The sequence below is a fragment of the Sciurus vulgaris genome (genome assembly GCF_902686455.1).
Source record: "Sciurus vulgaris genome assembly, chromosome: 10".
NCBI lineage: Eukaryota > Metazoa > Chordata > Mammalia > Rodentia > Sciuridae > Sciurus > Sciurus vulgaris.
This window is the reverse complement of record NC_136470.1, coordinates 130,267,009-130,292,414: the sequence shown is the minus strand read 5'-3', so window position 1 is coordinate 130,292,414 and position 25,406 is coordinate 130,267,009. Positions and strand designations below refer to the sequence as shown.

Genomic DNA, 25,406 nt, shown 5'->3' with positions numbered 1-25,406 from the left:
AAAGAGAGCCTACAGAGTGGGAGAAAATCTTTTTCCACACACACTTCAGACAGAGCGCTCATCTCCAAAGTTTATAAAACTCTTTAAAAACTTTACACCCAAAATAATACAAAGAACCCAATCAATAAATGGGCTAAGGAAATGGACAGACACTTCACAGATGAAGATACACAGGTGATGAGCAAATATATGAAAAAGTGCTCATCATCCCTAGTAATTAGAGAAATGCAAATTAAACCACCCTAAGATTTCATCTAACTCCAATTAGAATGGCTATTATCAAGAACACAAGTAATAATAAGTGTCGGCATGGATGTGTGGAAAAAGGCACACTCATACATTGCTGGTGGAGTTGCAAACTGGTGCAGCCACTCTGGAAAGCAGTATGGAGATTCCTCAGAAAGCTTGGAATGGACCCATCATTTGACCCAGCTATCCCACTCCTCGGTTTATACCCAAAGGACTTAAAATCATCATACCACAGTGATGCAGCCACAACAGTGTTTATAGCAGCTCAATTCACAATAGCTAGATTGTGGAATCAAGTAAGAGTCCTTCAATTGGTGAATAGATAAAGAAACTGTGGTATATATACATAACGGAATATTCTCGGCCATAAAGAACAAAACTATGGCATTTGCTGGTAAACGGATGAAGTTGGAGAATATCATGCTAAGTGAAATAGGCCAAGCCCAAAAAACCAAAGGCGAATGTTTTCTCTGATAAGTGCAGGACAATATATAACGAGGGGGAGGGGTGATGGGGGTAAGACACAAATGAAGGAACTTTGGATGGTGTAGAGGAAAATGGGGTGGAAGGGAGTGGGGGACAGAAAGATAGAATGAGACAGTATTATATATATTATATATTTATGATTACATGAATGGTGTGAATCTACATTGTGCACAATAGAAATGAAAAGTTGTACCCCATTTGTGTACAATGAATCAAAATGCAGTCTGTAGAAATAAAAAACAAAAATTTAATTTAAAAAAATAAAAGAGTCATACTTTACTTCTACCCAGAATTTAAATTATATCAACACAAATTCTGCAGTACAAATCCTACTGCCAGGTTTAGGAGAGGGCAAAAGCCCAGGAACTCATACCAGAGCCTGGCACAAAGGGAGCCATAGTTTTGATTGGCAGAAGGCGGGGTTTGAGAGGCAGCAAGACACACAAAAGCACAATTGTGTTCCTTGTCCTGAGAACGCCAGAAGGGAGGCAATGTGAGGGCCTCTGGGTGCTTACACAGCAAAAGCCACCGTCACTCTGCGGCATGAATGAAGTTTGTCAATATTTTCATTTAGGAGAACATGAAAGTTTTAAAAGAACTCTGAAGTTATACTTGAGGAAACCTTCATTAGTCATCAGTTAAAGTCATTTGGTCTAGTACAGTGGTTTTGTTGTTCATTATAGGACGTGAAATTTATGCTGAGTCAAGGACATTTTTATTTTTACATACCATAAAGGATTTCTAAAGTTAAGTGTGTTTAAATTTGAACTTGAGTCTATTTTCCAAAAATTAATCATTCCTGAAACACAGCTACTGGGTGGTGCCAAGACATCACCACGTAGAGACTGTTGGTTGGAGGGGAGTCTTTGAGAAGGCGGATCTGTCTGGGGCCACCAGGGCTTAGTCAGCCTCAGCATGATGCTGGAGAGAGGAGCAGATATCTCACACCTCTGATGGGATGCATCGCAAAACAGGCACATCACTTATAAATGTTCACACCCCAAATATTCAATATGAAACTAATTGCTCCTTTAGATTGAACTTCTGACTTACTAAAGAATGTGACAGCAGAACAACTTGAAGCGGCACCACCAGGAAGCAAACCAATTCAAGGAGGAGGTTGTTCTACAACACAACTATCCTGTCCCATCAACAAGCCAACATCATTAAGAGGAAGCTGGGGTGGGAGTGTAGCTCAGTGGTGGAGTATGTGCCTCCCATGCACAGGGGCCTGAGGTACAGCTCGGGGTTCAAAGAGGAGAGAGCATTCGAGGTTAAAAGGGACAGGCGCCATCAGAACCTAATGCAGTGTGTGTCCCCCAATACTATCCTGGTTTCAGTAAGTAGCCAGGGAGGAACTTTGGGGTTGAAATGGGACTTTTAAATATGAACTCAGTAGTAGAGACTATAAGGCAGTTTTTATTACAATTTTAATTGCAGTATTACAATTGTAGTTATATGGGAATTTATCCTTAATTTTTAAGAGACACATTCTAAAGTATTTAGGGATTAAACATTATGACATCATAATTTATTTTTTAAAACTTCTGAAAAAATAGATGAAGTACATATGACAAAAGTTTAACGATCATAAAATCTAAGTAGTGGACATATGGATGTTTGTTACAGTACTCATTATATTTTCTATATTTTTAAATTTTTAATAATAATGAATAAAAGCAAAAGAAAACTACTAGTGTTCAAAAAAATGCTTCTATTGCAACTTTATATATTCAAAGCAAATAAACTCTATGTTGTATTTAATTTTCTTCCTGTCTAATAAGCCCTAATGAATAATTTTGGATATTCTGTTTATTCTTCATTTTTAATGGTTTTCAGAAAAGCAACAGATATCTGGACCTTAATTCGGTTACTTTTGTAGAACACTTAGGAGTATGTATCTTCTATGCCACTAAAATATAAAATGAAAATACTCTATGAATTTCCTTTAAAAAAATGTTTTATAGAAAATATGATATGGTCAAAATGTCTGAGATTCCAAATCATACACATGTGATTTCCTGGTTATTTTCTGAGTTTATCATTTATGTAACAATATTTAAAGTTATTTTCAGGGTAATATGTTTGGAAACTATTGTTGTTATTATTATTACAAAATCTGTATAAGGATTTTTTCCTTTGGATCAAGTCACGGTGCTTTTTATATAACATTTCCAAAGTAATTTGTCACTTTTTCATGTATCAAATGTGAACTGTCTCTCAAATAAAAGTGGGACTTAGAGCTAGCTACACTGGGGTAATTGCACACATGAACGCAGGCCACCACAGGTGTGGAAGAAGGAACCGTGCAGCAGCCTGGGCCACAGGAAGGTGGAGGGTCGTCTCCGCAGCACTGAAGACCAGCTGCTGGGCAGGTCCTGGTGGTGACGATTGTGAAAAGCCCAGGAAGATTGGCCTGCTCACTCTCAGCTGTGCAAATGAATGTGGAAGTAAAACTCCTTCATTCCGTGTCCCCTTCCCACATCCCCATTTAGCTCCTGCAAGTTATTCTCATATCATACAGAATAATAGATTTACTCAACAGATTCTGAGTTCCTACCATGTACCCGATTTGGTGTCGAACAAGATGAAGGTCCTGTCTTCCCTTTAGAAGTTGACCTTCCAGTTAGGGAGACAATTGTGATTTAGTATAGCTTCAGAAAACGATGACTAGTATGGGGTCAGGGGACACAGAAAAGGTGTTGAGAGCGACTGAAATAAGAGACTATCTATTGAGCATCAGGTGATCAGGGAAGGCCTGCCTAAGGAAGGGACAGTAAGAAGATGCGGAATCAATCCAGACTCAATCTGGTGAAGACGCTAAGGAAGGGAATTTGGAGGAGGAGGAATAGCAAAGTCCCTTGCAAATCCCTGACAAGGACAGCTTTCCAGGTGGTAGGAACGTTTTCTTTGTCTTAAGGAGTTCGTGAAGACGTGAGTGGTAGGATTGAGAGGACACAGTGTCATTATCCACAGCAGGAGTTTGTATTTTATTCTAAATGTGACGTGGAACCATTAGAGACTTAAAGAGTTGGACTAAAATGATCATATTGATCACTCTGTGGAGAACAGAACTGAGTGACCGAAGAACCATCTAAGAGTGGAATATGGATTTTGCTAAGGTTAGTTTAGGTGAGAGGTAATGATGGGAGGGTAGTTGAGGAGATGGTAAGAAGCCAGGATCTGGAATATGTTTTGAATGTATCTTTGATAGGATTTGTCTCTAGAATCCATTTATGGAAGGATTGGTGAAAGAGAAAGAAAATCAAAGATGACTCCAACTTCTTTGAATTCTACTTTTAAATCTTCCTAACAGGAATGTGGCTGAAATGCCATTGGTTGTAGAATAAATGTGATAAAAATATATGCATACTTTTTGAATGAATTAATTAAAATTATTTTCACTTTGCTTTCTTATATAAAAAGATATTTTCATCTTAAATAAACATATATTGGTTTGCAATTTCATTACTTTTTTAATTTTTACTGAATCCCAAGATTGCTGTGGAGGTATTCTTTCCTTTAAAAAACTGAATAGCATTTTTATATGGATTTAAGCAGTTCTTTTTTTAAATCAATCCCAACTGATGACTTATTTTTTTCCAGCCATGTATTACAAATAGTCTTGTAATAAATAGCCATGTGGTTATGACTTGATGTTTTTGCCAGTGAAGCTTTAAGATGGATTCCAGAGATAGGATTGCAAATTTCCCAAACTTAAGATAAAGACCTTGACAGTCATAGGCTATGTTCTTATAAAGTCAGGGGTAGTCATCTTGGAATAAAGTTTAAGGCCAAAGAAATCCGAACTTGGCAGTTTTTACATAATAATAGAAGCCAATCTACCTAATCGTGGCCCTGGGATGGGTCAAAAAAGTGGAAGGAATGTGAAAGAAATATTTTAAAATTAAGTATATGCTTTTTTTTCTGATTGTACAGTAAATCTTGTTCATTTTTCATGTTCTGAAGAACACTTTTTTTTTTAATGCTGGGGATTGAACTCAAGGTCTTGTGGTAGTAGGAAAGTACTCTACCAGTGAGCTACGCCTTTAGCCCCTAAAATGTATTTTTAAAGACAGCAAATCGCTCATAACATCAACATCCAAAATGACCACTGCTAATATCAATATTCCAGTCTTCTTTCAACTGAGTGAATGTATTTGGGATACATTCAAGATGTCGTTATATACAAATTTTTAATCTGTGTTTCTCATGTGTTGTAACAGAACCCACGTATTCTAGTGCCTTTCTAAATATCATTACATTGTCCTAAAAAATTCTCCAACCACACAGCAGTTAAATACAACTACAGAGCGCACATTAGCATGAGAAATTTTTAAGTTAATATTTATGATTCTCCATTAGAGAAATTTCTATTTGGAAAGCCACAGAGGAAATCTGCATTTAGTAGGTAATCTGCATTTAGTCATAATATAGCTCATGTAGTCATCTATGGTGACTCCAGCACTCTCCACAGCTGGGCTAGCCAGAGGAAACCAAGGCTCCTTTCCTCTAAGCTGTATAATACTGATGTCCAGTTTTATAACTTGAAACAACTTAGGGAAATAGCAAAAATCTTAGCCCTGAGTGCATGCTCCTTCAGAAAGGAATAGCTGTCAATCAGGATGGTTAGAAATACAGACGTAAGATTTAGCCTGGCCTAGGAGAAAGCATGACCTGAGTATTTGAAAGTCATGGTGAAGATAGATGAACAAGGGAAAGGACTGAGTTGAAAAGAGGTGTGAAAGTGGGCATCTGTCAGGTACAGCAGCATAGGCAAGGTGTGGCAGAGGGAGTGTGTCTCCTGTGTGCCAGAGACAAATCTACTTAGCAGAAGGCACATTATGAGAAGAATTAAAAGACAGTTTTTGTAAGTAATATGAGAGCAATAGAAAAGATCTTGCAAAACAGTCAAATTCAATTAAACTTCAAATTTCAAGAAATATGCAAGTACTGCAAGTTTTCTACTCAAAGAAAACCATAGTTATGGCATCATTTCAAAAAGATAAATCTATCCAAAGCATTTAATGTCTTTTGAATTGCAGGTAAGCAGAACCCAAGAAAAGGGACAGGTCTATGACAAAGGGAGCTAACATGTAGCTATGACTGCTACAGCCATGGGCCACTGTAAAAGAAGAGTTGAAGGGGACTCATGGGTAAGGAAATAAATGAGGCAGTAGAGGCTAAGAAGTCAGATGACTGAAGGATGTACTGCTTCATGATTGGGGGAAGTTAGGCCACCAACTGGGAAGAGGAGAGAGGAGATGGGAGAAGTGCAGATGAGAGCTGAGATTTAATTTGGGATATCCAAGTTCAAACTAGTGGGGCATGCACCTGAACATGTTCTGTAGGCATCTGGAAAGATAAACTTGGCACTGAAGTGTCCAGTGACATCTGACAATAAAGTAAGGTGTAGGGGTGCACCAGTGATTTGTAGACTCCACCATCTTAACTGTATGGATACTCCCCATGGGGACCCATAAGTTAAGGAGTCATTGAAATGAGGGTATAAGTGATCTTCATTCATTCAGTCAGTCAGCCATTCAACAGGTTTCCATCATTAATGACATTATTTCCATCACTAATGACATATGACATATTTTCTATATCACTGATATTCCAATGTCATTCCTATTAAGATTTACAAGTAAAATTTGGTTGACAAAAGAGTATTTAGAATAATTAGGAAAGGTACCCTATCCTCCCCTATGTTGGAATTTCCTTATATGTTGAAAAATCAAGACAGGTTGTTTTGACGTCATGAAAAATATTAATATGATTCTATCTCCACAAATTGATAACACATTCCAATCCCCTAAAAATACCTGTCAGCCAATCTACTCTTCAAATGCGATTGCACCTAGATTGGAAATTACATTAAACCCACTTATAAAAAATTCCCTGCCATCAACTTTGCTCTGTCAATAGTACTCAGTTCCTATTATCCACAATATGATTAAGTTCGATTGAATCTGCTCCAGCTGTCTCATGTAGTCATCCAGGGTGTTTCTGCTATGTCTCTAACCTAGATGGCTAGAAGGTCACATAACGACTCACAGAACTGTCAGAAAGAAAAGTGAATTGAAAGGACATTAGTGTAACAGCTCAATCATCTGGAGTTAGCTTCAGATGGCAAGCCAGCTGCCTGAATCAGAACCATCTTCCCAGAGTACCAAAGTCCTGATTTCCTTTTATTCTGTATCATGATCATAAAGATCTTACCTGACCTTTGTTAACATTTTTGTGCATGATGGCAATAAAAGTCCACAGAACTGAAATAGCCATTTTTAATGGCTCATTAGTTGGTTGTTATTAGCTAGAGTGTTTTTAACTGCAAATAACAAAAGCATTGACTTCTACAGGTTCATTTAGGAATATGGACTGGTTCACATCCTAGCAATCTGGACGACAGCATTACATGGACTTGGAACAAGTTGATAACTCCACTCTCATTTCTCTGAAACTCCCTCCGCTGAGTATTAATTTCCTACTCAAATGAGCTTCTTCATGGTGCAAAAATAGTTGTATTTTCGAAAGCTGGATTTCCAGCTCCGTCATGACCAAATGCAGAGAGAATGGCCCTTTCTTGTGGTGACTCTTTTTTTTAAAAAACAGGACATTTCTTGCCCCAAAACTCCTAGCACACCTTCTCTCACATCTCATGGTCATAAGACATGTTACTTTCTGAACCTTCCACTGTGTCAAAGAAGGGGGATTATCTTAGGTCAATGACACCCATCTGTAGGATGGAGAGGAAGGTCTTCACCTGGAGGGCGGGAGGGAGAAAGAGGATGCACCTACACAAAGGGAGGAGGCAGTGGGGGTGTTGGGAAGAGAAACTGGAAAAGAGGCTGTTGATAGTTTCTCTTGTTACCCACTCCCCTAATTGTTCTCATATTATACTTTTCTCATCTTAATATTCTTATCTTTATACTTTGCCCTGTCATTGCTCTTCATTTATACAAGTTAAAAATTTCTGGTTTAGTAAGCATTTTTGCTGCTTTGACTAAAGGATTTGACCAGAACAACTGCAGAGGAAGGAAAGGTTTATTTGAGGGCTAAGGGTTTCAGAGGTCTCAGTCCCTAGAAGGCCGGCTCCATTCCTCAGGGCTCGAGGTGAGGCAGGACATCATGGCGGGAGAGTGTGGTGGAGGGAAGCAGCTCATATCATGATCAGAAGAGAGCAGAGCAGAGAGAGAGACTCCACTCTCCAGAAACAAATATATACCCCAAAGACACACCCCCAATGAACCACTTCCTCCAGCCGCACCCCACCTGCCTCCAGTTACCGCTCAGTTAATCCCAGCAGGAATTAATTCACTGATTAGGCTAAGGCTATAACCCCATCATTTCTCCAAAGTTTCTTGCATTGTCTCACACGTGAGCTTTTAGGGGACACCTCGCATCCAAACCATAAAAATTTCTCAATAAGATTAGTAACGAGGACCCAATGTATTGCCACTACTTCTTCCTGGTAATTTGTTTTCTTGTGTATTTTTCTTCCATTTTTTGGGAAATATTATTTTCCTAATAATTAATGGGGAAACCCATAAAAAAAATAAAGGATTTTTGTGGATCATGTGTAATACTTTTTCAGAAATAGGTGTATGTGAGATATTTTTAAAAATAGCATTGGTTTATCTAAGGATAGTTTTCTATACATCCTTCCTTTTCTTATATGTGGCTAGAGTAATGGTAAAATTTAAAAACATGATGTACTTGAGATTGACCAGATTTAATCTTTTCTCAGTCTCCTGCTCACTTCTTCTGAAAAGAGTGCCATTTACCTAGTGACTCCAAAGGGTCTCTGGTCCCTGGGAGTTGCCAGCAAAGGGCGTGTCTCCGTCTCCCGTGGCATGAGCATCAATTTTCTGGCCCCAAACTTGATATACATCACAAATAATGACAGCTGACATTTATTGAGCTTGTTGGAAGTTATGTTACTCCTCCCAGCTATCCTGCAAGGTAAATATTCTAATTCATTTTATGAACCAGAAAAACAAGGCCCAGGAAAGATACATTTGACAAAACTGTCAGACAGATGCAGTCAAGATTCAAAAATGTTTGCCTTATTCAAAAAGCTATGTTATTTTCAATATTTCCAAGGGTTTCTCTATTCCAAATGCTCATCAACAATTGTTTTTTATTAGTAACCTTTATTTTTGAAGGAAGTTTTAGATTCACAGTTAAACTGAGCAGAAAGAACAGAAAGTCCCCGTACACCCCCCACCCCCACACATACGCAGCCTGCCCTGCTGTCTGTGTCTCATGACACAGCAGGATATTGATTACAATCTAGGAACCTATGTTGACAACAGTATCATCCAAAGTCCAGAGTTCACCTGAGGGTTCACTCTTGGACTTGTGTTCCTTTGGATCTGAGCAAAAGGAGAACAGCATGGATCCACCATGAGGGTCCCAAACACACTCATTCCAGTGCCCTAAAAATCCTGTGTCCTGCCTCTCTATTCTCCCTCCTCTCTAACTTAGCACCACTGAATTTTAAATTTTTTACTATTTTTTTTTTTTTTTTTTTTTTTTCTGTCCTCATGGCTGGATTTTCCACAATGTCATGGCATCAGTATATAGTCTTTTTAGGAAAGTTCTTTCCCCCTGGTCATATACTCCTAAGCTTCCTCCATGTCTCTTCATGATTCAAGAACACATTTCTTTTTAACTCTATGTAATATTTCATTTTCTGGATCAACACAGTTATTTATCTATCCACTTACTTACAAAGGACACCCCTGTAGCTTTCAAGTTGAGGCGATGATGAATAAAGTTGCTCTAAGCCTCCACGTGCAGGTTTCCTATGGATCTGAGTTCTGCAACGTACCCCAATTTCCCATCGCGTTCAGTTGCGACAAATCCCGTAGAGCTACCACCGTGGTCACAAAGATTTATTCTAGGCTTTTCCTCTGAGTGGAGTTTCCCAGGGATGTAAAGAATTCCCGAAAGAAAAGGGAAAATGTTTTAAGATTTACAGTTACTATTTTATGAGTTTATATAAAAATTATACAAATGCTTAAGATAGACTGCCTGTCATGTGAAAAACTCCTCACACACTGTACAAATACAATTTGAAGAGTATAATTAATAAAGGCTAGTTTTCACTGTTCTTCTATTGATGACAAATGAAAGTTTCCATACCAAATGAAAATGACCAAAGAGAATTCTTTTCTGAGACTTAAAGTATTTGTATAGTGACAATTCTTAGCACATATTTTAAAGCGAAGAAGACAAAAAAAAAGAAAAAGTGGGAGGAGTCTGGACAGCAAATGCAGAAGTTCCCCCCACCCCCCATCCCACAGTAGGTCCTGGGCTCCCGAGGGCAGGGCAGGACTGGGGACCCCTGCTCTAGAGAGCCAAGCGATTAACTCCAGATCATAAATATCACTGAGGGCTTCATGTCCAATGCAGGACAAGACAGTGACACATAAAATAAAAACAGGGACACATAAAATAAAATCCATTTTCAGGACAAGTTTAGGAGTTTAATTTGAATCAGATGAATGATGTTTAACAGTTATATGAAGTTTTATTTATAGAGTTCATGTTCCGCTCGATCATTCTTTTTTGCTCTAACTGGTAGAGAGGGGGATGAGAAGAGTCTGTAGGACAAGACGTACTCCATGGAGCCTTATCAGGGTCGCTGTGGATAAGGTGCCCACCAGCCCACAGGTGGGGTCCTGCTAGAAAGCTGGGGGTGGGGCAGGGCAAGAAGCGGGGAGGGAAACGACTCTAGTCTCAGTGTCAGACCCTACCTACAATGACAGAAGCATCCTAGTAGGTCAAAGTCAGTTCTTCCTCCTTAGGAACTTATTCAAGTTCTTACAAGGACCAAGCAGGTAATGGGAGGCCGACTGTAAAATGCACACCCAATCTGGTAACTGCTCCTCAGTCCAGCTACCTGCTGCTGGGCAGGAATGAGGATCCAGTGAGGTGAGATTTCGTTACTTTTCATGAGCATCCAGAATAACGAAATTTTTAGTGTGGTCCCTGATTTTTAACATACCCCAGGGCCAACCCATACAACTTTGTGTTCAATGTAGTCACACGTGGCCTTATTTTACTACCTATTATGTGTACGCTCCCATCTGTGAGAATTAATGGCTAACCTTAATCCAACAGCAGTAGCAGCAAGAGGCAGTCCTGAAAATCACAGTGGTGAGATCTTTTTCTTTTTAACCAAGATGCAATTGACATAAAACGAACGGCACATACTGAAGGAAACCAATTTGCTGCATTTTGATATACATAGACACCTGTAAAACCATCAAGGTCAAGGTACAGTGGACATATGTGCCTTCACACCCCTTTTTAACCTCTCTTTCTGACCACACCCCTTTCCCCTCACCCCCTGTTTTCAGGCAACCACTAATCTGCTTTCATTTTCTAACACTTTCCATAAGTGGAATCACACAATAGGCACTGGGTAGTAGTATTCTGGGGCTGCCAAAATGAAGTACCACAAAACGGGAGACTTGAAATAACAGAAGCACATTCTCTCACAGTTCCAGGGGGTACAAGTCTGCCATCAAGCTGTCAGCAGGACCAGCTCCCCCAAGAGGCTCCAGGGGCACATCTCTCCCTGAGCTCCCAGCTTCTGTGGGTTGCTAACAGTCCCTGCCATTCCCAGGCTTGTGACCATGTACACTTCAAATACTAACTCTGCTCTGCATGGGTCTCCTCCTCCTGTGTGCTCTGTAGTATCATTAAGTCTCACTCTCCTTGTGAGGGAACTAGTCACCAGAGTCAGGGCCCACTCCAAACCAGCACGACCTCACTTCTTTTTTTTTTTTCTTTGTTCTTTTTAGATATACATGACAGCAGAGTGTATTTTGACATAGTATACATACACGGAGCATAACTTCCCATTCTTGTGGTTGAACATAACGTGGAGTTACACTGGTCGTATATTCATATATGAGTACAAGGAAGTTATGTCAGATTCATTCTGCTATCTTTCCTATTCCCATTCCCCCCTCCCCTCCCTTCATTCTCCTTCGTCTAATCCAATGAACTTCTATTCTTCCCCTCCCAACCCTCCCTTGTTGTGTGTTAGCATCCACATATCAGAGAGAACATTTGGCCTTTGGTTTTTTTGTAACTGGCTTATTCCACTTAGCATGATAGTCTCCCGTTCCATCCACTTACAGGCAAATGTCATAATTTCATTCTTCTTTATAACTGAGTAATATTCCATTGAGACTCCAGTCACCTGCATTTTGGGGCTGCTTAAAGTCAACTCCAGGCTCACTAATGCTGTTTTGTTGTTATTGTTATTTTCCGGCTCTATGGTTCACTTGTGATAATTTTTATTATGTCCTCAACTTTACTAACTCCCCCCATGATGTGTATCCTCTTTAGTATTTATTTAAAATATTAGCCACTGTAGTTTTCTTTCCTAAAGATGATAAGTCTCTTTTAAACATACTCCATTTAGCTTTTTGAACATATGGAATATAGTTAAAATTTTTTAAAAATTAAAATAACTTTACTGTTCTTATCTTGACTCAGTTCTGCGTCAGTTTCCATTGATTTTTCTCATTATGAGTCAACATCTTTTTTTTGAATGCCTGAAAATATTTAATAGGACACTAGATACTGTGAATTTTATATTATTGGGGACTGCATTTTTTGTATGCCTATAAATATTTGTAAGTTGTGTTTTCCTATTTTTTTCAGTTAAACTATTATGCTGGTAAAGTTTGATCTTACTGAAACTTATTTTTAAAATGTTTTAGGTGATAAGTGTCCATCAATGGATGAATGGATAAGACCAAAAAAAGCCAGGTAATGAGACAAAAACTACATGATGTCACTTATAGGAGGGATCTAAAACATTCAAACTCATGAAAGAAAAGAGCAAAGCAGTGGACCCCAGGACTTGGGATGGACGGGGTGGGCACTGGAGAGAAGTTGGTCCAAGGCTACACAATATCAGTAATATAGGATGAATAAGTACATGTTTACTATACAGTACTGTGACTCTAGTTAATAACCAAGTATGATTAAAAATAGCTGAAAGAATAGATTTTAATTTTTTAGAGAAAAAAAGTCACTATTTTATTTTTAATTTAAATTAAATTTTAACCAATACACAAAAGCATAAAAATTTTTACATGTTATCTGGTTATTATGTAATGTTTTGATGCATATATAACTTGTGTCATTTTTACATCAGGTTAAATGGATCTATCTCCTCAAGCATTATTTAATTATGGTGAAAACATTCCAAATCCTTTTTTCTAGTCATCTGAGATATATATACACAATTGTTGTCTGTAATCAACCTACAGTGCAAAAGCACCCCAGAACTTTCACCTCCAAGCTATGTCTTAATACCCACCCATCACCCTTTCCCTCCCTCCTTCCCCCAGGCAACCTCTATTCTACTCTCAATTTCCATGAAATCCACTTTTTAATAATCCATATGAGTGAGCTCATGTGTACTTTCTGTATCTAGCTTACTTCAGTTATCATGATGAGAGAGTAGGTTTTAATGTCTTCCCAAACAAATGATAAGTCAATAAAGGTATGGCTATGTAATGAGCTTGATTTAGTCATTCCACAATGGACATATATGTGTGTATATCAAAACATTATATTGCATATGTACAATTTTTGTCAATTTAAAAAATAATTCAGTTAGTTGTTTGTTGGATCCTGGGGATTGATCCCAGGGGGAAAAGGGGAGAAAGGCATCAAGAAGGGCAGAGAAGGCAAGAACAAATATATTAAGCAAACAAATAAGATAACTTCAGAAAAATAAGTGCTTTAAGGGAGATTAAACAGTACAAAAATGAGAAAGTGCTTTGAACATGGTGTGGGTTTCCTTTAAATAGGATGGTTATGGAAGGATTTGCTAAGGAGGTAGCATTGACCTGACACTGAATCCAAGTCTTGCAAACAGCCCGGGTAAGACCCTTCTCCAAGGTCAAAGAGCAGGCAGGGCAAGGTCAAGTCTTGTACTCTGCTAGTGAAGTCCTCGATTCCTTCCTGGACCCTCTGGCCTTCTAGACATTGGCTCTAATGGACTGGGTTTCTAACCTGTTCTGCTCCTACTTCGAACCCAAAGTCCTGCCAGGTTGAGTTATGAGTTCTAAGGCTTCTCATCAGGAAGGTCTCTGCACCCCAGGTCCAACCTTCTGTCAGTGACCCCGTTAACTTTATCCGGCAAGTCCATGTAGAAATGGCCTCTGGGAAGGCCAGAAGGGATAGCATACATACACCTGTAGTCCCAGAGACTCGGGGAGGCTCAGACAGGAGGACGGCGGGTTCCAGGCCAGTCTGGGCAACTTAGTAAGACCCTATCTCAAAATGGAAAATAAAAAAGGCCAGGGATGTGGCTCAGTGGTAAAGCATCTGTTCTCACACTGAAAAATTTTTTAAAAAATTGCCTCTGGGTGTCTTCCCACTCTGAACTGGTGGGACATGTCACTGCTCACAGCACGCTCACCGGAAAAAGCTGAGACGAGAAAAAAGGAGAAGGAAACTGAGTTTTCCAGTTCCTTTCCAAAGGAATTTTTTACTTCCTTTCCAAAGTCTGGCCATCTTCCTGCTGTTGGAATGTAAGATACTTAAAATACTATTTTCCAAAAATGTATTCTAGTCGAAATTATGATCTGTTCTCTTGAGTTTAGAGAACCCCGACCACGATGCCCCCCTACACGTCTGCTCAGTGCCAGTTCCAGCTGGGTGCCCGGAGGCTTCACCTAAAGTAGAGCCATCACGCTCGGGTGGCTTTGCCGCGTGGATTCTCCTGGATGGAGGAAAAGTTTCACGACAGTGTGTCATTTCTTAAGTATTAACGGCTTGTACTATTTTCCAAATACGATTCTGGTGGCGTTTAGCCTTTGATATGTCTGATTGCTATTATCTATCATATCGTACATCTGCAATAAATGGCAACAGTTTCTGTTGATAATCACCCTCCTCTTCCTTCTTCCAATTCTGTCACGTTTGCATGTCTTTCTTTATGTTCACTTCGACAACTGTCTTATTGTTTTTTCCTGCAAATATTTTGACAAACCTTCTTATAATACTTGCCTTGATATTATTAAAAGCCTCAATGGGTTTTATTGAAGCAAAATAACCATGCTCTACTCTTTTCATAGTAATAATATGGGAAAGAATTATCACATTTGCCTTCCTACTTGGTAATTTAGATACTGTAGAATACAGTTTTTAATCAACCTTTTTTTTTTTTAATCTCATGTCCAAATGACTACACAATGAAGCCAAAATAGGAAGAGAAACTAAAACTGCAAGAAAGAAGAACTGAGAAGTATTTCACACACACACACACACACACACACACACAAAATTAGAAGCTGTTCCTGTTGAGAATCAGGTTTTCTGAGAATACAAATTCTGTTTTAATAGTGGCCATCCCATTACTACTTTTGTGGAACATTTTCAATAGAAGAAATTTTGTTGGAAACAGTCAACTTTTGGAAAGATTCAGAAGATTCTTTCTTAGCATGAATAAATGATCCTTTACTACTATCTCTAAGATGATTTTTAATAATCCATCTACATTTGATATAACCACGCCAATAAATATTTTAATTTAACATCTAAACACTTAGACAAGTGTCTAATGGAAACACAAATTTCATAAGAGTAAAACACAATTAGATAAAAATTTCCTGGTTTGAAACATCTGGTCATTTCATGCTAGATAATGAGAGTTACTATACATTTGGGGCTTGTTTTTAAATTTAAAAAAACAGTAAATATATTAAAATTCTAGAATGTACTCTCACTCACTTATTCAACAGATATTACTTAAGTGTCTGCTGTACAATATTTATTGAAAGCAGTGATCAAAATAAATTAAAGACCCTGCTCTTATGGAGGTTATATGTCAAGGAGGGGAGGGGTAAAGGGCAATAAAGAAATAATCACCTAAAATATACAGTTTATCAGATGGCCAAAAGTGTCATGGAGAAAAACAAGTCAAGAAAGTGGAGCACCTGTATTCAGTACATCTTTCCCACAGAAGAACATTTATGTCCTATTTTCAAATGTGAACATAATTCTGTTTTACAGATATTTAAGAGAACCATGACAGAAACCTTAATGAGTTTAGGATCTAATAGAATGTATAGCCTGTTAAAGATTTAGAAGAATGTGCAAAGGAAAAATAATTTTATAAAGCTTTATAAAAAGCTCTTATAGTTTAAAAAAAAAGCTTTACTAAATTCTAAAGAATAGTACTTATTTAGCAACAAGATCATCCTTCACATTCATCAAAATCAATGCCACATCCTACCCTATGCAGCAAACCGAGCATGCACAAGCAAGCACAGATGTGCACACACATCTGTGTAAGCAAAGACTTTTCAGTTAAATACTGTTATGGTTTGAATCTTGGATGTCCCCAAAGTCTCATGTGTGCAGAGGTGGGGCTTTTAGAAAATGATTGACTCATGGGGGCTCTGACCTCATCAGTGGAGGCTGGACTTAGTTGGAGGAAGTAGGTCACTGGCAGTGTGTTCTGGGAGAGAAGATTCGTCTCCTCCCTGCTCCTGCCTGTTGGCTGCCATGACTGAGAAGCCTCCTCTGTCACTCTTTCCCACAGCCATGATGTTCTGATTCACCGCAGGCCCAAAGCAATGGAGCTGGCTGACCATAGAATGAACCTCTCAAACCATGAGCCAATATAAATCTTTCCGCCTCTAAGTTGTTCTTGTCAGGGTTTTTAGTCACGGCAAGGAAAAGCTAACTGACACAGATACTTAGATTGCTCATGAGAAATTATGGAAAATTTTCTGGAAATACAGGTTTAAGAAGCACATTATTCCTTGATCTTATTTCCTGCATGAATATGTTTCTCATCAAACCTACTATGACCCTTGCAGTTTACACAACAGCTGATCCTCCAGCAAGCTCTACACACAGATCCTCTTTTCTCACACTACAGTTCTGAGTGTTCACTTCCTGTTACCCTGTTAGACTGCAAGTTCCTTAAGGGCACAGATATTTACTGAATTAATATCTTAAAATATTCACCAACTTTTCAGTGACTCAGTCAATATAACTTATCCAATAAATAGTATTTATTATTTTTAGCAGAGGGATTTTTTTTAAGAACTAATAAAATTCTTAAAATGTGAAATGTAAGTATATTTTGGAGACCATCATAAATTTATATCAGTTTGAAAAGATAAGAAACTGCAGCTGAAATCCTTAGGAATAATTTAATCCTGTTTCCTTTTAAGAGGAGAAAGTTGAAAACCAAAGAAATGGAGTGATTTTCCAAAGATTGCTCAGCTCATTAGTGGTAAAGAGAGGGCTCCATCACAAATACCCTTGAATCCAAATCAAGTCTCCCTTTCTCTAAAACTTTGTGGTTCAAATCTTAAAACTCAATACTCCGAATTACGATTCAGCAGACAAACTGAATTTCTTAAAGACTTGGGTAGAATAGCCTTAAAATACTTAGATTGGCTCTAAAAATGTATAACTTTAAACTTACTCCAAAGGCCCCACTGGTTTTATAGTAGCCAAACAGCAGCATGTAAGCCTTCTCTGGTACATCATGTTTCACAGAAGTACCTGTGGCCTTTGCTTTGGCCCAGCCAGCCTGACCTTGGTGCCCCCACTGTTAAGATGAAGACATTTAGCAGATATCATAGTGGCTCTCAGCAAAGAATATCTAATTCTGAAACCCAAAGAGCAACTTCAACCTTAAAAATACAGCATTTTCTTCTGCTGTCCTCCAGGTTTGACCCAGGCTCAAGGATGAAGAGATCCTTGAGTTCATTCAGTTCTGGAATGGCACCAAAAGAGCTGAAAGCTGGGTACAGAGGGAACTTCCGTCGGGAACACCGTAAGACAAAAGATAAGGAAGTCCACATGGACATTCTGGAAAGCACAGCAAGGATTTTTGTCAGGGCTCATATCTTCGAATCCTGCAGAGTAAAGGACACAATTGGAAGGTTTTACTTAACAGAGATCATGGAAATCTCCTAAGTATTCTCTTTCAGTCAGCCAAGCTCACCACTGACCAGAGATGTACATTTATTTGCAAGACAGCCACTCAGAGGAGAAAGGAGGGGTGGGGGATTCCCCAAAGCTTTAATAATGTGATTAAAAGGCATTTGAGAACAGCATGACAAAGCCAAAGAAAAGTTATGTGAAAGGTTGGCTGCCTAGAGTAACGGAGGCCTTTGTATTTTTCAAGTTATAGAGACAAATGGGGTAACCAAGCTGGGTACAAATGAGTAATACTTAAAAGCACATGCATTGCCATCTCCTAAAATATTAATTACTTGCTCATGTCAGAAAAAAATGCTATCATCATACAGACATGTTCGACCTCTGTGCGATGCAATCAAGTAGCCACTGGCCACCTGTGGCTATTGAGCTCAAATCGTGGGTACTACGATGGAGGCACTAACTTTTCAGTTTAATTTAGTTTTTTATTTATTCTTTTTAGATAGACATGACAGTAGGGCGTGTTTGACATACTACACATACATGGAGTGCGATCCAGTTAGGATCCCATTGGTGCGGTTGAACATGGGGTGGAGTTTCACTGGTCATGTATTCACGTATGAGCAGAGGAGAGCTATGCTGATTCATTCTTCTGTCCTTATTCCCATCCTCCCCCTTCGCTTCATTCCCCTTTGTCTAATGCAACGAACTTCCTCTCCCTACCCTCCCTTGTTATGGGTAAGCATCCACATACCAGAGACAGCATTTAGCCTTTGGTATTTTGGGACTGGCTTACAATGAGCCTCCTATGGCTGGCGGCTTCCACAGTGGACAATGCCATCTATGTAAATGTAATCCCTTGACACCGGATGCCAATGCAAGAGTGTAGCCATCCAATCATATGAACAGAATGCTCTTGTCTCCTCAGGAAGAGTCCAACACTTAAAGAACTTCCATTTGGAATTCACAGTCAACTCATGGGCTAGTGCTTGGCTCTGGTGAGGAGGCCCACGGCATCCTTTTAAGTCACTTCCAACTGGGTAAAAATGAACTTGCTTTCCCGAGGACTTGAAATATAAATAGACCAAAAACAAAAAAAGTTGAACGGGTGTGTCTCACTTTCTTTTATATTAGGAATTTTCCCTCTTTGATGAATGATTGTTTCAACTGTTATTTAGCAACAAGGTGAAAACCGGTCTAGCATTTCTTCTCCATCATGTTGAAGGCAGGTGGCCAGCAGGGAAAGGATGAACTCCCGGGGCCGCAGCTCTCCTTGGTTCCCTATATGTCATATATGGGACTCTGGGTACATCCATCTACAAATAGAAATGCCCCTGGAAAGGGAGCACAGCCTCCCAAATGTGGCGTCCGTGTGAGAACACATTTTTGTTCAGCTCAAGGCCTGGTACAACCTGACTTTTTAGTGTCAAGCAGTAAACCGGAGCAAGGCAAGTGCTGGAGAGCACATCACACACATATATTTTTAAAAGCATCAAGTTGTCAGAAACTTGCCAAGAGGAAACAAATATCACACTCAGAAAAAAAACCTTGCCAAAAATGTGAACGAAGTTAAAATATCCGCAGACCCGTAAAATTGTTTGCCAGTAGCACTAAATTTAACCTGAGGTGACATGTGAACTAAAAAGCTAACCTCATCCGATGGGTCATTTCCTAATATGTGACTTAAGAGTATTTAAAAAGGAAACACAAAACAGATACCGACATTACTTTGAGCTGTTGTCAAAATTCAGATTTGGAATTTTTATTAAAACCATGCACGAAGAATAAATTAAAAACGGCTTGAATTCATAGGTTTTATAATCACTTTTTTATTCCCCTAAAATGCACAAAAAGGTACTAAGTTAATGTCTCTTAATTAAAACAGTGCTAGTTTAGTGAAAACATTTCAGACAAAGAATTTCTGGGAATTTCAAGTGGGATCCAAACTACTGAACTATTTACTTCAAAGCAGAGGAAAGAGCTTCTTCTTACCAAGATATGACATGAATTACTATTTCTTCAGGGACCAAATTACCTAGATATGTTTTCGACAGCCAGGACAGCTTGTCAGAATAACGAAAGCATTGCTAAAGATCCAGAGAGCTTAGCAATTTTCTCCATGATTTCAAAGTTTCATCTCCATTTTCAAAACCATATACTTATAACAATTCAGATAGACTTATAATTCAGAGATTAGTTTTATGAATTCAGTTAAGAGTGAACAAATCATTTTCTCAAAATCAAAACTGAAGTATCTGTGCTTGAGAAAACTATGCATCCCAAATGAGGAAAATAAAGGTGCTCTCTGTACCTTCCAACTTGGATTTTTACTGGGGTTACCATTAAAAATCATATAAATCCATTTTACTTTAGTTTAAAGTATTTCCTCATGGATTATATTTATTACTTCTTTGGAAGTATCCATTCCTACCATGATGGATATAAAAAGCATATTCATTTAAAATAAAGCATTAAAAAATAGGCAAGGTTTAAAGAAGGGATCGTCAAACATTGGTGGTATGGACTTAAATGATAAAAGATTCCAGAGTGAAGAGAGATTGAATGAGAAGTGGGATCTGTAGTGAAGAACTGAGGCAGAACACCCAGGTCCAGTCTAGATCCTGGCACCAACGGCCCCCCTGCCGCCTGTAGGGAGTGACCTTACTTACATCCCCCTCATCTGCTCTCTCATGAATCAAATGGAGAAGACATTAAATTAACTTTTTAAACTATGCTTCTCAAAAGGAACAGAGTTCTGAGGAAGTGCCTCTCGAGGGGACACCCTGGTGCCGGCACAAGGAGTTGGCGCCAGTACATCAGGGTAGGTTGGTATTTATCTGCCATATCTATTGGGAATCCATACGCTATTTTATTTGTGCACAATTTCCCTCTGCCTGTAGATATTAAAAAAAAATACATTGGACTAAATTCTTTTCAGGCCTAGTTTCTAAAATGAGGAGAATTAGTTACATGTGTTTAAAGGTCTCTGCTGTGATCCCTTGATGTTACCCAATTATCCCTATTACAGAATGAAGGACCTTTTTGCTGGGCTTCTTTGCTGTGTGTTTAAGTCTTCGCCTTCATCGGGGCATTGGCTGCAATTTGGTGATCCTTCACAAAAGGGGGCAGTCCATGAGTCAGATAATGTGTGCTGAGTACCTTGGCTTGGTGCTCAATACTGGAGGGAAGATGAGGCCTCTCTTGGTAAACTGACCTGACCCAGCAGGTCCCAGCTGACCAGGCCCATATTAGAGAAAACCAGTAAAAGCATTATATGGAAAGGTGTGGGAGAAACATACACACAAATTGAGAGAAGTGAAAGAGAGAAAAAGAAGGAAGCTGTCAGAAAGTGTAGAAAGCCTCCCATTCTCAAGTGAGATTCTGAAGATAAAACCAAACCTAGAGGCAGCAGAGAGGCCATGATGGTTGAGGAAACACAGTGAGCCGGAAGCTCTAACCAGCCACTTTTTACATGAATGGAACCTCTACCTACCCTCTGATGTTCTAAAGAGTCAGTGTCAGAAATCTTCATGAAAATCATATAAGATTTAATGTTTTAGCAAAATAAAAATGAGTTAAGTGAAAAAGAGATTCTTAAATATAAATTTGCTTGCGATTCATATTTGAAATATTGGAAGCGAAATAAATCACTTGACTTCATATTTTTTCATGGAAATAACGGCACTCTTTATCATGTGACCTGCAACTGTTTAAATTGGCCGATCTAACATAGCTTTACTGTGAACATTCTAAAAACTTTAAGCCGGGTAAGGTATAGAAAGGCCTTGAATGTTAAAACATGTCCAGGATGGATCAAGGCTGGGATCGATTACACATGGCAGGTGAGCGTAATCAATCACCATCTTATTCTCTGGACTCAGTGGGTCAGTGATTTAGGCTGGCTTGCTGTAGAGTCCTGTGGGTTTTGTCTGGAGACACTCCTGCTGCTGTAGGAATCATGTGGTTCAACTAATGCAGGATGGTCTGTAATGGCCTCATGGTTTTATCTGACAGTACTGTGACCTGAGCCTTGTGTCTCCATCATTATATCCAGGCCCCTTCACAGGGCAGCAAGAGTGTGCCAAAGAGGTCAGAGCACGACCTTCAGTCCTCTTCAGTTTAGGAGTCACACCATTCTCCCACTCTACTGGTCCAAGCCAGGAACAAAAGCAGTTGCAGATTCAAAGGTGGGGAGACAAAATCTACCTCCTCATGGGAGGAGAGGGGAGAAAAGTCCAGCTGCAGAGACTTCCATGCTGGGTAGGGGAGCTTATTAGGCCCTCTGTCTTTACCATCTGTCAGCTGCTGTCTTCTATGACTTTAGTGTACTTTCCTTCATTTACACCCAGAGTGCCATTTCCCTGAGATAGCCTGGCATTTCAGGAAAAGGTGCTGGTTTAAGTCAGTTTGGAAAATAATATTTTGAGGGGCAACTGTAAGACTAAGGGAAATGTACATCCTCATTGTACGTAAGTTGACAAGTACCTTCAAAATACACCCTATGAGCTAGGGATGTCTTTCAGACACAAGGCCCTAGGTTCAATCCCCAGCACCACAAAATAAAACGTGCACACACAACACACATGCACACGTATAAAACCTAAGTGCACTGCAGAAAGGCAAAATGGAAATAGATAATCCAAGAGTGAAAATACAGAGATTCCCTCTGCAAAAAGTACTCTGCGTAGCTCGTTAGGCCTTTTCTGAAACACACACACACACACACACACACACACACACATTATATACACATACATCAATATGTACACTTGTGTGTGCATACTATGTGTATGTAGTTCTTTTGTAGAACTAAGAGTAATGAACAAAAATTCAGGGCTGGGGTCATAGCTCAGTGGTAGAGCACTTGCCTAGCATGTGTGAGGTACTGGATTCGATCTCAGCATCACATAAAAATAGATAAATAAAATAAAGGTATTGTGTCCATTTACAACTAAAAATTAAAAAAAAAAAAGAACAAAGTTTTACATGGTGTCCAGAAACCTACTTTCTTCATGAAATATGTCTATGAAACTTAAGCCTCAAAGTTCACATTGGCTAGGCCTCTTTTAAGTACTGGAATCTACTTTTTACTTAAATGGTCCCTAAAAAAGGGAAATTTCAGTCTATTTATTTCATGTGAAAATAAATAGAAAACACATATCTGCATTATTATTTTAAGTGCTAGTATTTTAAGTACTATCACAGTATTTCACAGAGGGCTCATCTTTTTTTAATCCTTAGACAGATGTTTGGTTTTTCTAATTTGGGGGAATGTTATCCAGGACTTCAGGCTGGGGGTTGAGTTAGGTTGGGTATGGTTTGTCCCGCAAAGGTTCTTATGCTAGAAGCTTGGTCCCCAGTGAAACACTATGGAGAGATGGCAAGCAGGACTAAGTGGTGGGGAAATTAGGCCATGGGGAACTATTCTCAGAAGGGGACGATGCTCACCTCACAGGACTGAACTAGTTACCGCAAGGGCTCTCTTGTAACAGTGCCTGTTACTGAAAACATGGCTGAAGAACCTTGGGCAGTTCTCGGACTTAGGAGAAGTAAACCTGCGAGCACACTTGATGGAGGAACCATTCCAGCTCATTCAGTGACTGCTGCTCCCTTACTGGTTCTGGAACAAGAATGGACAACTTTCTAAACACTCCTGCAACATCAGTCAGATGCTAAGAGTTAAAAGATATGTGACAGTTTAAAGGTTCCTCAAAAAGTCAAGCAATGATCAAATGACCTAGCAATTCTACACCAAAGAATTAAATCAGGGATTCAAACAGATGCCTGTTAGGCAATGTTCATTCATGATAGGCAGAAGATGGAAACAATCCAAGTATGACTCAACAGATGGATGGATAAACAAATGCATCATGTACATACAATGGAATATTACCTATAATAAAATTTTGATGTAGGTTACAATATGGATGAATCTTGGAAATATTGTGTTAAGTGAAAGAAGCCAGGTATAAAAGGGCAAATGCTTTATGAGTCCACTCATGAAATATCTAGAATAGGCAGAAAGTGGATTAGAAATTATGAGGGGCTGGGGAAAGGGGAAAGAGCTTTTGCTTAGTATGCATGGAGCTTCCCTTTGGCATGTTGAAATGTTTTGGAAATAGAAGCGATGGTTGTACAACACTGTGAATTGCGATTAATGCCACTTAACTGTGTGTTTAAATGGTTAAAATGACAAATTGTTTTATGTATTTACCATAAAAAGACATACAACACTGAAAAACAGCACGATTCATCAGTTACAACATAAATATTTTCAAATTTTAACGTATCTGAAATCAGCACGTTTTCCAATCAATGGTGCCTTGTGGAGTGGTTCAATTGCCTACACAAGTTCAAATTTGGTTATTCATGGAAAACTGCAATGCCTAATCATTTCAGTTAACAAACTACTGAAGAATCAAAGGGGTTGGGGTTGTGGCTCAGTGATAGAGCACTTGCCAAGCCCATGTGAGGCCTTGAGTTCGATCCTCAGCACCACATGAAAATAAATAAATAAAGATTTGTGTTCATTTACAACTAAAAAAGAAAAAAAAAAAAACTACTAAAGAATCATTTAAGGAGAAAAACATGGGCTCGAGCTTTTTGTTGTTTTCTTTAAAACCTTGTTATATCTTCTACTGGCGAGTTCAATAAAGTGCCAGCATCAAAACATACAGAATTGGTAGTATGGGTTAAAGAAAGTTCTGGAGATAGCACTGGAGCACTCTTTTAAGAACTGTGGCCTCGTTGATGTTCTTGATGCATAAAGGTGACACAGTGTGAAAAAGCATGCAAGGAAAAGTTCTGAAAAGAAAACTAAGAGAGCGCATGAATGTTTTGCAAACACCTGGCCAGATCCATTTTTTTATGCTTTCTCATTTAAGTATAAACACGGTAACAATTAAAAGCCTCTCAATATACATAAAATAAAAATTCTAACTGATAAGGACTGTGTCCACTTTTGAGGACAGGCAAAGGATAAAGCAAGTCTTTTCCAAAAATATTAGATAGCTGTCAAACTGGGAAAGAGAGTGAGCCTAATGTTGGAACTCTGTTAAGGGAAAACACTGACTTCTCAATTTTCCAGGTAAAATGACTTCCTCAGAGTGGCAGTCCTGATCTGTCTTCTCCCCTTCACCAACAACTCATCCTACGGGTGAGTTTTGAAAAGGAAACTGGGCATGTGCAGTTCGGCCACTCTCTTCGCCTTTAGGATATGACAGTCGCATGAATCACAAATTCTCTGCTTCTCCGCCTGTTGTGTCCCAACAGATTGCCAGGAGCAAAAAGTCTGTGGTTTTCCAACTCTGTTTATGATAAATGTATGTAAGATTAATTCTGATAAACAGCATTAAGAAAACTATTGTCACCATGGTTATAGGCCATGCTGTTTCAAAAGTTTTATCAATAGGGTATTTCCCTTCTTCATTCTTGAATGTCACTTATTCTAAATCAAATAGGAAAGTGGGGGGTTATTAGTTCTCTCAAGCCTCATCAACTAGTTATTAAGCAGTTGGAAAAAAACAAACTACATAGGAAATAGTATTTGATATATAATACTTGTAAAAATAAAAATGAACCAATAGTAAGATGGTGTTGGCAAGAAACTCATTCTCACACTATTTTTTGGCGCCTATGTGAATAAAGCTCTTTAAGGAGAATTTGGAAGCTCATCTACATAATTAAATTTGCACACCTTGGAATTAGCAATTTCAGTTCCTACA

General features: G+C 38.9%; 1 protein-coding gene across 1 annotated transcript in view; it reads right to left on the bottom strand.

The window, feature by feature from the left end:
• Positions 1 to 4,450: 4,450 nt before the first annotated feature.
• Positions 4,451 to 25,406, bottom strand: part of DIPK2A (divergent protein kinase domain 2A) — a 45,705-nt gene continuing 24,749 nt past the window's right edge. Inside the window, exon 4 of the transcript XR_013757285.1 lies at positions 4,451 to 4,465. The gene's annotated coding sequence lies outside the window, so the exon portion shown is untranslated. The remainder of the gene's footprint in view (positions 4,466 to 25,406) is intronic.